General features: G+C 43.2%; 2 long non-coding RNA genes across 3 annotated transcripts in view; both read left to right on the top strand.

The window, feature by feature from the left end:
- LOC311582538 overlaps window positions 1–8,188 on the top strand; it is a 185,788-nt gene extending 177,600 nt beyond the window's left edge. For both annotated transcript variants that reach the window (XR_014774131.1, XR_014774132.1), the window contains 2 exons: window positions 746–818; window positions 8,080–8,188. This is a non-coding gene — a long non-coding RNA (uncharacterized lncRNA). The remainder of the gene's footprint in view (window positions 1–745; window positions 819–8,079) is intronic.
- Window positions 8,189–8,301: 113 nt separating this feature from the next.
- LOC311582539 lies at window positions 8,302–12,947 on the top strand. Its single transcript, XR_014774137.1, has 3 exons — window positions 8,302–8,396; window positions 12,270–12,447; window positions 12,846–12,947. It is a non-coding gene; the product is annotated as an uncharacterized lncRNA (long non-coding RNA).
- Window positions 12,948–13,250: the final 303 nt, after the last annotated feature.

Genomic DNA, 13,250 nt, shown 5'->3' with positions numbered 1-13,250 from the left:
GGACGCCTGGACACTGCTTCTTTTTGCTCTTGTTGATTTCTGAGTATTGCCCCCTCTACACCTCACCTTGATAAAAACCTTGCGTTCTTCACATGGAAAGGTAACGTTGTTTAACGAGCTGCTTTGTAAAAATGCTCATCTGTGGGGGAATGATTGAGAATTTTGATGGACACATTTGTTGAACCACATGCAACTATTGAGAATACAAAATTTAGAATAACTTAGACAATTGTTACACATTAACAAGTGAGAGAACTAAATGTATTAATAGTGTTGTCATACTAAAAAGGAGACGGATGCTTGTATCTCATTGAGAAGGGGAAATCAAATAGACAACATGAGTTGATGGAGGGAAGGGACTGGAAGGGGGAGGGGTGGGGGAGGGGTGGGTTAGGGGTGGGGGAGGGGAGCAGGAGGGATCAAGTGAGGGAGGGCAGAAGGAGAATTGGAATTGCTGGCTCACAGAGGTGGGGGCAATCTGTACTTGGGATATAAAGTAAGTTAATTAATTAATAGAAGAAGAATTCTACTCCCCTCTAAAAACTTAATATTGAAAGTGTGAAAGAAAAATGGTTACGTTATTGTTGACAGTAAGCGGTAAAACCATCAGCAAAATCTGTTCCCTGTTTGAAAACGTTCTGTAACAGAGGGGATTGTTAAGTTACCAATATAAATAAAAAATGTCAATGCTTTTCCTGTTCAAATAAAACCAATCATGATCAGATACTTTCTTGTTTTCTCACAGCTTGAAGGATCCAGTCCCAATTCTCTAAGTAGGATGAGAGATGCAGAGAGGAAACGAGGCATGTTGATAGAAGGTGTGTTTTAACTCACCCAGTGTCATAGAAGTGCATAGAGTAATTAAGACCTGATCAACAGATAACTAATTGAGAGCACTGTTTACTTTAGGTAGCGTCACATTCCAAATCTGGGTTTGGCAACAGAAAACACAGTTTTTCAATAAACTCTCTCTCAGTGTAAATATGGGAAGTTGTTGAAGATGCTCTCCCGAGACACTCTGTATGTCTGTCAGCTTTTCAGCCCAGGGCAAGATATCAGAGATGAGCAACGTAGGAGAGGAAGGATGTCACAGGCTCTGCCCTAGATGGAGAGCCTCCGGCAGTTAGTAGGTGCTCAGTGAGGGAGACTCAGTCTCCCCAGGGAGAAGCGAGCCTCGAGGAGTGATCAACCCCAAGCAAATGGTCAGCCCTAAATACGTGCGCATACCAGCAACCATCAGTGGGCTCAGCAGGTTGTATTTGTAGTGTGTATGTGTGTGTGTGTGTGTGTGTGTGTGTGTGTGTGTACAAATAACAATACTAAAGAGAAAGAGATCATAAATTGAGAAGGAGCCCGGGAGAAAGCAAGAGAAGAGTTGGAGCTGAGAGAGGTAGAAATGATGTAAGTACAGTACTCATGAATGAAAATCTCAGAAAAATGAAAGTGCAAAGACATTTAAATTACATTTACTTATTTGTGTCTGTGTGTATATGTTTGTATGAGTGTATATATGTGTATGAGTTTGTTTATGTGTGTTCACATGTGTTTATGTATGTGTGTCTATATCTGTGTATGTATGTGTGTATATGTGTGTACACATGTGTGTGTATATATCTGTGTATGTATGTCTGTATATGTGTGAACACATGTGTGTGTGTATGTGTGTAAGCTAAACTATGCATGTGAGGGACAAAGGACAACTTGTAGGCTTCTCTCTCTCCTTCGAGCATGTGGGCCAGGTCTTCACACTTGGTACCACATACCCTCACTCACTGAGTCCCCTTGCTGGCCTAAGGACTTCGTTTGCTCTCATTTTCAGATGCCTTTAGGCTAATATGGTGAGGTAGGATGTCATGACAAGAAGTGCAGCAAAATTGCATATTTCATGCTGACAGGAGATGGAGAGAGAGGATAAGTAGCCAAGGCACCCCCCGTGGCCCCCGTGGCCCCGCCCCCAGCATCCTACTTCCTCCATCAAGGCTCCACCTCCAGAAAGCCATGGAATAGAAATTTATCAGTGAATTGATCCATTGATGGGGTTAGTATCTGCCTGAACCAATCTCCTTTAAGTATTGCCACTAACTGGAGACTAGGCTTTCAGCATGTTAGTCTTCAGGCGTTTCAGATTTAATCTAGATACCTGTTTTTAACAGTGATCATCAAATCTAATCTTCGAAATTCTTCAGTGTGAGTTAGAGATATGGAGACTCACAGAGCGGGATGATCTGTCCCCGTGAGCAGCAGCGTTGAATGTAGAACATGCATCCCCAGAAGCTTAGTGAAAAGTCAGCGTCTTCCTTGGCCTGTAAGAGTTTAGTTTTCCATTGCTTCTTTGTCTGACATGCAAAGTATAAGAGCCAAAGAACATGATAACAATTTTCCATATGTCTGCCTGGCCAAAACTGACGCACGCACGCTGGCAACCGGGTCACCACAGCAGCCCAGGAGCCTTCACCACTGGGGAAGAGCGCCTTCCCTTCGTGAAGCAGGAACTTCAGGCTAAAACCAGGCTCTGCACAGGGAGTGGGAAGTGAATGTAGGAAAGGAAACTTCCGAAAGTGAGAACATTCACGCCCAATTAAGAGAGTGATCCTCTGCCCTCTGCTGACTTCCAGCTTAGGAGCAGGCTCAGGTGGGCAAAGCTAGCACTGCTGGGGCACTGCTTTGCCTATTGTTGCTTCACGGGGATTATTCCTCTTCCGAGAGTCCTACTGGTTATTTTGGAAGGATGTTGGAATTTTCTCTTTTTACGTGGGAAATAGAGAATTTGTGAAGAGAAATGTGACGTGGCTCAGTAACTTCTTACTTACTTCTAAGTAGCTTACGTCTCTGTGTTTGTGGGTGAAACTTCTGCCTTATGACTTGTTCAGGTATTTCATTTTTCTGGTGTGTGTGTGTGTGTGTGTGTGTGTGTGTGTGTGTGTGTGTGTGTGTAAAGAAACACAGAAAAAAACCCCACATAATACGTAAGACATAATCTTTAATTCCTTCCTTTTTTTTTCTTGCCTCTAAAAACAACCTAATCACCAAAGTGGACAACACACTAAGAGCCCTTCAGTGTTCTGCCTGAAGCCAGCATGGCCTCCACATTCATTTTCACTACCTGCACTGCACAGGAAGGGGCTGCTAGCATTCCATTAGGAGACAGACACGTGTGAGAATAAATATCCACTTTCATTTTTAAACAAGGCATTTACTTAGAGTTTTAGTTTCTTTTAGTTCCTGCCTTTTAAAAGTCATCACCATGGAGTGAGGGATGGTTTAAAAATAACATCCCTCATGTTTAAAAATGACTAGAAATGAATTTCTAAAACACGGAGTGAGTCTTTTTGGCAAAGGCTTAATGTTAAGTATTATGCAAAGGAGGTGATATAAAAGCCTGTGCTCTGTTGCTGTAAATCTGCCTAACTCTGAACAAACAGGAGGAGAAAACTGGACACAAGCCAACAGGATCTCTGTGTGCCCCACAGATTGGTTCTACTACATGGATTAATCGTGGGCACTTTGAGACCAGATGAACATAAACTCTGAGAGTTTAGAGTTGTTTAGTGTAGTTCAAAGAAACTTAGCGGGCATGGGCATGCGCTTTCCCATCTGTTGAATCTGGTGATGAACAAAATGGAGTTTATTTCCCTATGTCATTTGTTTTCACTTCATTTTCTGACACTTTTAAAACAATATGGTCTTCTAACATAATCCAAAACAGTCTGAGAATACTCATGAGAAAACACAGCCAGGCCACGAGTGAGTGTAAAGTGTCAGGTAACAGTGTGTATGCTACATGATGACATGCGTTCAGTCTTCTGTTACCGGAGAGCAGGACCAGGGAGGATTCTGGGGATGCCCAGGCAAAAGGAGGCAACTTTGGACAAAAATCCATGTAAAAAATTTTTGTAGCCCACTTGTCCATTTGATGACTATTAAACATATACTATGTGCTCAGGGCCCATCCTCTGGGTGGTAGGACACAACTTAAGGGATAACACAAGGGGCTATATTCATATTTGACCTAAGTTTTAAGTTTTTTCAGATATCTGGACTGACAGTTTAAGTTGCTGTCCTTTGAGTTCCTAGGTGTGACTCTTCGGGACTCAGTCCCGATGGGCTTATTTGTGGAACAGCCCTAGCTGATTAGGCCTCAAGTCTGATTTCCCTATGTAATAGGTTTGATGAGAGATGTTTCCCACAGCCTCAGGCACATTGTCCCCAGTTAGTGCGGTTGTCTGGGGAGGTGTGGTTGTCCCTGGCATTGCTGGACGAAGCTTGTCATCAAGGGTACACTTTCAGAGTAAACAAAAACCTTGCCAACTACGAGTTTGTTCTCCCTGCTTTGTGATTGCCCTTCGAGACGCATGCTTTCACCCTGACTGCTGCTTGCTACCCTGCTCTCCTCGCCCTTCACACTTTCTCCCTTCCAAACCCATTCTTTGCTAAGTGCCTTGGTCATATGGTGGGGGAGGAGGTCCCCTTTTGTCAGAGGTCTCGGGGAGGGGAATAGGGCCGAAGAGGGAGAAAGGGTGGGAATGGGAAGATTCAAGTGAGTGGATAACAATTGGGATGTAATCTGATTAAATGATAAGAAATTACAAAAATGAAAAAAAGATAAATGAAAGAAGTTGCTTTGGTTATAGTGTTTTATCACAGCAGCAGAAAAGTAACTAATACACGCTGTCTCCGTTATATGCTGGTCTCGCTCCTAATTATGGAATGGTCTGGAATACAAGAGAAGGACCGATCAATGGGAATCCCACCAGAGTGTCAGAAGGAAGCCTGCACATGGCAGGAGAGGCAGTGCCTACCATAAGAATAGCTGGCTTTGGGAAAGTTGACAGGGAGGTGTGGCTGGGTGGGAGACTCATGAGGACACTGTGGCCTGCACTAACACCATTGTGACTTTAGATCAAGGTCAGTAAAGGACAGATAACTTAGAGAACACTCAAGGCCACAGGCTGAATCAGCTAATCTGGTTCTCTATCCGGAGGGGAAAACAAGACTGCGGGGGGAATTCCTCTGTGAAGCCCAGCTGGTAAAGCATAGCCTGACATTCTGTTGTGTGATCTTTTGGAAGAACCAGGCATCACACATCTTTAAAGAATAACACAATATTTTCTTTTCATCTTGACTTTTTCTTCTCTTCATCTTGGCTTATCTTTAATAGGCCATTTGTTGTCACAAGAGAGAAAGATGCCATTCATGATGCAAGCCGTAAACTAGTCTCTCCTGCTGATGGATATCCAGATAGCATGGCACGGGGAAGCCTGATCATCCGGTACCCATCAGCAACCTAGGCTGGACACATAAACAAGAACACATGTTGAGACTGATGTATTGATTGGAACAGCTAGGTACTTCTTCAGCAAGGGTTACAGAGCCTCCAGGGTAGTGTATATGGGAGAGACTGGGGGAGGACAAGAAAAAATAAGCACAAGCCAAGGCAGACTTGAAAAATAAGCAATGACATCTGGCAAATAACTTCCTCCCACGTACATAGGGAGGACTCTTCAGGGCAACTGATGAGAAATGTTTTTCTTGGCAGCGCGTTGGTTTAATGTCCGTCAGATTTGTGATGCTTGGGTTTCTATTTCTCTTGGTGTCGGACCTAACACCTGATGGTCACAACAGCCATTCCTTAGCCATTCTCAAGCGTCAGAAGTTTACCTGAATGTGTTCTAAAAAGAGTCTTAAGTATTAAAGATAGTATACTTTTTCATTATTTAAAATGCTGTTTACACCGTCTTTTCCTCAGTTAACATAGAGACCACTCAGTTTCAATTCTGACTGTTCAGCATGTCACCTTAGGCACACCAATGTGACAGATGCTCTCTTCAATTTCTTGGTGCACAGCTATTCACAGGAAATAATTAATGATACATTAATCTAGAGTTATGTAACATGTTATTGTTTAGCTCATCCCTAGACTTACAGAGGGCACCCTCAAGCATTTTCTTACTAGACTGGATATATTTTTTATTGTTAGAGAAAGAAGAAAAAGTATATTACATACTGAGGAAATAAATAAAACCTGCATTTATAAAATAGAAAAACTTGGAGGTTGTTCTTGTTTAAATCACATAGCGATAATTTCTTGACTTCATGAAACTCTAAAACAATATTAGAAGATGATTTTTTAATATTGTACTTACTATTTTAAAGATAATATGCAGCTAGCAAAGCTTGCAGATTCTATTGTGGGAATTTTGTGACTCACTGTTTCTCGGCGCAAAGGGGCTGGAGTGACGTCTTCTGTGTGATGGGGTGGAGCATGAGACAGTAGGCTGCACTCCAGTTCCAACCTCGCTCCCTTATCACCCGTTACTGCTGAGGCATTGCCATGTATGAAAACCAGATGTAGGCAGAGCGAGTTCCATGTCGAATAATTTCATCTCATGTTACGAGAACCATGCGTGTCCCAGCTTTAGGGTTTTTATGACAGTGCTGGGGATTTGCTTTGTCTTGTTTTGATTTTTTTAGGTCTAGGCTTTTTCGCATAGTGAGACCATCTGTTCCTTTGAAGCCATGCGCTTCTTGATAAATGACTCTTGGAAAGACTGGAGGGAGAGAGAAGTCCTGGGATTCCCGAAGACGGAAGTTATATGAGCTGTGGTTATCTGAATGGCAGCTGCATAGGAGCTCAGCCACCTGTGGGGGCCACTTCCCAGCAGCCCTACAAGAGGGAGAAACAAGGCCACAGACAGAAAACAAACTAGTCACCCTGTCACGTGTGTTGGTTTAGGGAAAAAAAAAACAGCATGAAGAATATGATTTGCAGGCAATCTCAGTGAGTCAAGGCTCTGGTGACAATCGTGACTACCTGAGTTCGATCCCCAGGACCCACATGGTAGAAGGAAAGAACCAACTCTCATAAGTTGTCCTGTGATCTCTTCATGTGTGCCATGTGACCAGTGCATGCACAAAGCAAACAAACAAATACTAAAAAGAAAGGAGTGAATGTAAGTTATTTTCTTGAACAGAACCAAAAGGACTCTGGAGAAGAGATACTCAATCTAATTTTGGACATTTGACACAAGGACCGATTTGGGGTTGGAAACAAGGTGGTGTGTGTGTGTGTGTGTGTGTGTGTGTGTGTGTGTGTGTGTGTGTGTATCTGGAGGAGTAGCCTGGGAAGAGACAGTCCTGGTCAACAGTTATATTTAACTTAATTCACTTAATTATTGCAGTTCTGGGGATTGAGCTGTGGGCTCACGCATGCTAAAACAAACACTCCACCACTAAGCTGTATGCCAGCCCTCAGTTACAGATGTGAACACCTGAAGTTCTCACTCTCTGTCTCTCTCTATTGCTCCTGATCTGGATGATCAATCAATCATCGCTCACCCTTCTTAGGCTTGTTATGGGAAGTTCACAGTAAAGAAGATGCTCACAGGAATTCATTATAGAGATGTAGGGCACTCTAAGGAAAACAAACTGGGTGGAAGACAACCTACAAAGACATAGGACTCAAGGCTGGTTGGTGTTCTGGAACTTTCTAAATGCCTTAATCTCTGTTTCCTGTTCTGTGGTTAGCAGTCAACAGACTATCACTCACAACTTTATATATCATAAAACTTCCCAGAGAAACTTAACTCTCTCTTGGTTCTTCTTGGATTTAACAATACTGCATGAAAGGTTGTACTAATCCACAACAAAATCCCAACTGGTACCCTTGTAGCATTGAACAAATTACTCAGTGACAAAATATGTACATAGCAGGGCAAATCCTTAGGCCAGTGAGAAAGGAGAGAGGAAGAGAAATGGAAGACCAGTATGGACTCTGGCCATGGTTTAGTGGCACAGTCCACAGGTGTGGGAGCTCTTGGGAGCCAAACAATAGAGAGGCAGGACTCCTGGGAGACCCTAGGTGTTTCCATGACTCAGAAGATGTGCCCTTGAAGATTATGAAACTCTGGTTTCTTACTTGTTTTTTGTTCCTAGTTTTCAGCTACCCTGGGGTCAGCAGCATCCATACCACGGCCCAAACTCAACAGGGCCTAGCAAGCTTGGGCTGAAACCCTTTAGTAGAAACAAACTCTGACCCCCCCAATCCCCATATAAGTTGATTATCTCAGTATTTTGTTGTAGTAACAGAATGCTGACCACCATCCTTCTAGAACTGCCGAGACATCTAGAGGATTCGCTAAGCTAAAAACTCATTTACAACATCCGGAACACAACAGCTCCATTAGCCAAGGTCAGGACGTGAAGAATCTGTGAAAAATTATTTTCCTCACCAATTTCCACATAATGTAGCAAAGATACTAACTGTAACTTGAATCTTTTCTTTTTCCTGGAATGACAGAGACAGCTTCTTCTATCTAAAGTATGAAGTACACGTGAAAACTGTTCATCGCTAAGAAAATACGAGAAGGAAAAGCTTTCTTCTACCAGAGAATCTCTGAGTATGTTTTTTTTTTTCTGGGGAAAAAAATATACAAAAGGACACCAGTCTTGAGTAATTTGCTCCTGTTCCTTTTCCATTTCGAATAGAGGTAATGCCAAACGTCCCTGTGTGCTGTATTGATTTCACTTCTTTCTTCTGTATCTGACAGCGTCACCAGTCTGCCCTTGTGTGCCTGAGTGCTTCCTGCTCTTATTCGTAAGAGCTCATGGCTCACTTGTGTGCTAGGTTGCCTGTTCTCTTCCTTCATAGGCTGCCGCACAGCCCTGTGCTCTTCCTCATCATCTGTTTCCTTGAGCAGAATGCTCCCTTCTCTCTCCTGTCTGAAAGCCACCCACCTCCTCTTGGCTGGCTCATGGGCTCTCACAACCCCAGTTGCCCATCCTTGGGCTCCCTCCTCATCCACCCTCTGTGTGTTCACATTCATTTCTATTCCACCTCAGACTTGCCTGGCCTTGCTGTCCTCTTTTGTAGTCTCTGCTCTTCCTACTTTGTCTACAGCTCATCCCCTGGTTTGGAGGCATAACCTTTAGAGGCCACAATCAGCTACCTCACAAACTTCAAGAGTCTGCACGAGAGAAGCGATTACCAAGTCTAACAGCCTTTTGCTGGTCTAAGGACCTTTTGCAGGTCCTTGAGAGTTTGTGAATTAATGAATGTTTGTTGTATTCTTACTTTGGAGGATACAAGGTATACCAAGGCCAGTGTATCATTTTTAGATGACAATTTGCAATACTCTTTCACTTTTTGAACTTCCATTTTCACTGCTATGTGAGCACAGTTGTAAGCCGAAACTAGCAATGACTTTCCATGCACTAGCCAATGGAGCCCATTTGGCGATTAATCCTCCAGGTTGGCCTGTGTTTGAAACGGCACTGTAGCAAAATTCTTCAGTTCTCCTGCACCCCAGAAATAAGGCAGCTGAGGAATTTACTTTTCCATCTTTACTGGTCATTCGTGTTGGCTACTTGGGTACCTGTTGGAAGTTCTCTGAAGGATGCTTGACAACAATCATCCTTATGACAGCTGGAAATAACATCTCTGTCCATAGCAGAGTGAATGCTCATCACTTTGTGTTGGCAAACTGATCGTGTTCATACGAGTTCAACTTTCACTGGGTTCCTTCCAAAGAGACTTTACAAAGAAAGTAGGGAGTGGAAAGAGTCTTTATCTTTTATAAAGAATTTTTTTTCTCCTTTTCAAGATATCCATTCATCTAGAAAGAAGAGTTTTGCCTAAGGCAGGGGACTCAAGTGGGGATTGAATTCAGAACAGTGAAAGAAGCTAGCCCTTAATTCATGCAATATTTAGCTAGGACTTCCTCATTGTTGGCCTGACACCCAAAGGTAAAGGACTTAGAGGGGTTCCCAGGGTTGTATTTCATTATTAAATAATCTGGTCTCAGGCCTCTGCCAAAAAATATGTTCACAGATTGAAAGGGTAGGTGTCTAGGAACTGCTGAATAATAAATCTGTTGTCAGTATTAACTTTTAGACAAGTCAAAATTCTAAAATCAAACTCCAAGAAGAGAATGATAAAGGTGGATACAAAATTCTCTTTTGGAAAGTTTGCTACACCCCATTTCAGCCTGGAAGAGCATGTACAGTGGGTCTGCTTTGTGTTCGAGAAAGACAATGCTTCAGTGAACTTCTTCTAGGCTTAGGATCTGGTTAATTTTGGAGTGTGATTTTTTTTTATTTTTAAGGTTTTTTTGCAATAAAATTTATAAATAAAAAGAAAAACAACTTCAGTTCTCAGAAATGCAAGGTGCAATAAACAACTGGTAAAGGTTAGTTCATAACATTTTTCTACAAAATAGGGTGTTACTAGATTTGTCCTTTAATGCATTTTAGACATATTAAGATAAGTAAGTTGTTTTGATACAGAGCCATTTTTGGAGGAGACATACTGTCTTTGTTTTTCATACTGTGTGTGCTTTTGTGATGGGACCTGGGCATCTGGAGAGAGCTCACTGCTCGAGTCTTTTGGTGTGGCCATGTGGCCCACCGTGGTGGAACTGACCTTTGGTTCTCTATTTGCTTTTTACCTCATCTTGTCAAGTTTTGGAGCAGCTGGGTGGTGTTTGAGGCTCAGCCTTGGAGCTATTCAGTGCTAACATGTGATTGGAATATCAGAAGTGGTCTGGACTAAGCTAGGAGGAAAGTCAAGCTTCTAACCACAGGAATGGACTCACTCCAACCCAATAGAGCAAGCACATTCATACCTCAGATCCAAAGTCAGAGGCTGCGTTGGCACAGAGAGGCTGAGCTGAAGGTTACCCACGAAGCACACAGGCTCTCATCATAGGTCTTCAGACAGTTTTAGTCCTGGTGGGTAAGGAGGGGAGCACTAATTTGCAATGCACTGGGGCCTTTACATGCATTATGGCAGCATAGGGTCATGGAGGGGGCAGCACTACCTGTGGAATGCATCTTGGCTTCTGTGCACAAGATTTAGTTTATAGTACTTTTTGGCCATCATGGTGGATAAGAATCACAAGAATTTTTTGGATACCGTATAATGAAGAAAGCGTTTCAGTTTCTCCCAGGTCTTTTGAGTGTAAGTCACTGTGCTCAAATATGCACTTCTGGCTTTTTTTGTTCTGTTTTTAATGAAAATTAGAGCTGGTCACCATTGAGAGCAATGCCTCAGTGCTAATTTCAGAGTTCCTGAAAGATTATGTCCTACAACAACAAAATAAAAAAACCCAGCAGCAGTAGCAGCAATAGATCACTAAGAGGTGAACACAAAAGGATAGTTTCAGATGTTGAAAAGAATGAAAAGGAATAAAGAAAATGTAAATTCAGATGAAAATGCTTATGAAGGGCCACCAGAGTGGTCAGTGGTAAAGATGCCTGCTGACCTTACTTGGGTCCCTCGGACCCACGTCGGGGAAGGAGAGACTCAACTTCTGAAAGTTGTCCGCTGATTCTGTATGCATACGTGTGTGTGAGTGTGTGTGTGTATGCCCTGTATCTATAAATTAATACAGCAAAAGGTGTGGTGCTGGAGAGATGGCTTAGCAGTTAGGAGCACTAGCTGCTCCTGCAGAGGACAAGGTTCCATTCCCAACATCCCTATGTTGACTCACAATCTTTTGTAACTCTAACTCAGGGAGATCTGATGTCCTCTTCTGGTCTCTAGGCATCAAACATACAAGTGCACATCAGATATACGTGCAAGCAAAGCGCCCATGAAAAAAAACATGAAATGAAATCAGACTTTGAGATGTGTGTATGATCATCTGCTTGTACATATCATCAGCTTTCAGAAGCAGTCTCTTGAGCTTGGTGCTCCAGCCAAAAAGCATCTTTAATTCTTGCTTTTGGAGAGTGCCAAATTATTTCCTGAAACTTCCTTGAAGAGTTGTGTTGTTGTGTTGGGGGCACTGTTTATATTTCTTTCCTTTTGCATTCACGGAAGGTAGGGAGGGGTGGACCGGAAGGAGCAGAGATCAAATGCTGGCTGAATCCGGCTTTACTTGGTTGTGACGAATTCTTTAGGGAGAGCTGGAGAGTCCTGGTTAGGGAACTGACCTCTGGGAGGTGTCATGCACTGTATCCATCCAAAGTGTTGTGGAGCAGATTTGCAGTGGAGTAAAGCAAGCTAATGTAAGCATTTGGGGGACACACCCTTTCCTGCCCTCTGGGGTCTTCCTCTGTCCGTTCTACTTACTTTAATGGCTAATTAGCTTTATTACCTCACACAGGATTAGATAAGGCCAGCACTGTCTTTAAGAGTGAGATATCTAGAAACCGTAACTAATTGAGGTAGTCTTTATACAGAGTGCTTTCCTTTTGCCGAGCTCACTTTCATTAGCGGAGGCTCCTGAGTGGGAAAGCGAGATCTGTGACCATCCTCTTCTTCTTTCTAGGCTCTGGCTAGTCAGTCTATGGGATAGAAATGGAAGTAGGTGATTGCCAAGGCCGATCCAGCTGTCCAGGAAGCTGTGCTATAAGGACCACACTTACCTCCATGATGGTGTTGTTCGAGGCGGCCATTTAACTGGCTGACCCTTCAGCCCATTAATTAGTCCCAACACATGAAAATAAGTGAGTGTGACTTCTGGGGTCAAAGGGCTTACAGTTGTGTCTCAAGGTCCTCTCACTTTTACTTAAGCTTAGATTGGTATTTATGATGAGTGAGAAAGCAAGGTGACTATCAGGGGGATAATTATTCTGGGTGAAAGGGCAGCTATGAAGACACATGCTGTCATCATCTTCACCAGGCACCAAGGGCCTATTTGCTTATGGTAATGCCCCGGCTAAAACGGATTAGATCTATGTGACAGAGCCAGGATGGAATCTTGGTGACCTCTGTGCTGGACTGTTGGGGGACTTGTGTTTCAGGGAAGGGAGCTGGAAGCATTTTCCATGAGACAAAAATGCAAAGCTGTGGAAGTGGGTTTGAAAAGGGAGCTGTTTAAGTATGTTCTGCCTACACTGAACAGATGCGGACTACACGCCGTGGAAGGTGCTACATCGGGGAAACGGCACTGAGGCTAAGCTACCACCGCTAAGCACAGCTTGGGCGTGTCCTGGCCAGTGAAGGGTAAATATTTAAGGAACAGCACTGGGGGACCCTTTTCATTCTATTACTTAAGTGGGAGGAAGCAAAGTTGCCTGCTAGGAGGTGGGAAGGGCGGGGTTATTCTGCACTGACAGTGGGTAGAAGACTGGTGAGGAGGGCAGAGGTAAATTAGCCACCTTTTGGAAACGGTTTAATTCCTTTAGGGCCTTGGGTGCCATTCAGTACCTACACTTTTGTTCTAATTAACACCCTTGGGTCCAAGAATTAATGCAGGCCAGAAGGATAGTGGTTTGCTCGCCAGGCACCAAGAATGCGGGGCCCATTA

This window comes from Acomys minous, assembly GCF_964271855.1.
Source record: "Acomys minous genome assembly, chromosome: 14".
In the NCBI taxonomy this organism is placed as follows: Eukaryota; Metazoa; Chordata; class Mammalia; order Rodentia; family Muridae; genus Acomys; species Acomys minous.
This window is presented reverse-complemented; position numbering and strand designations above follow the sequence as displayed.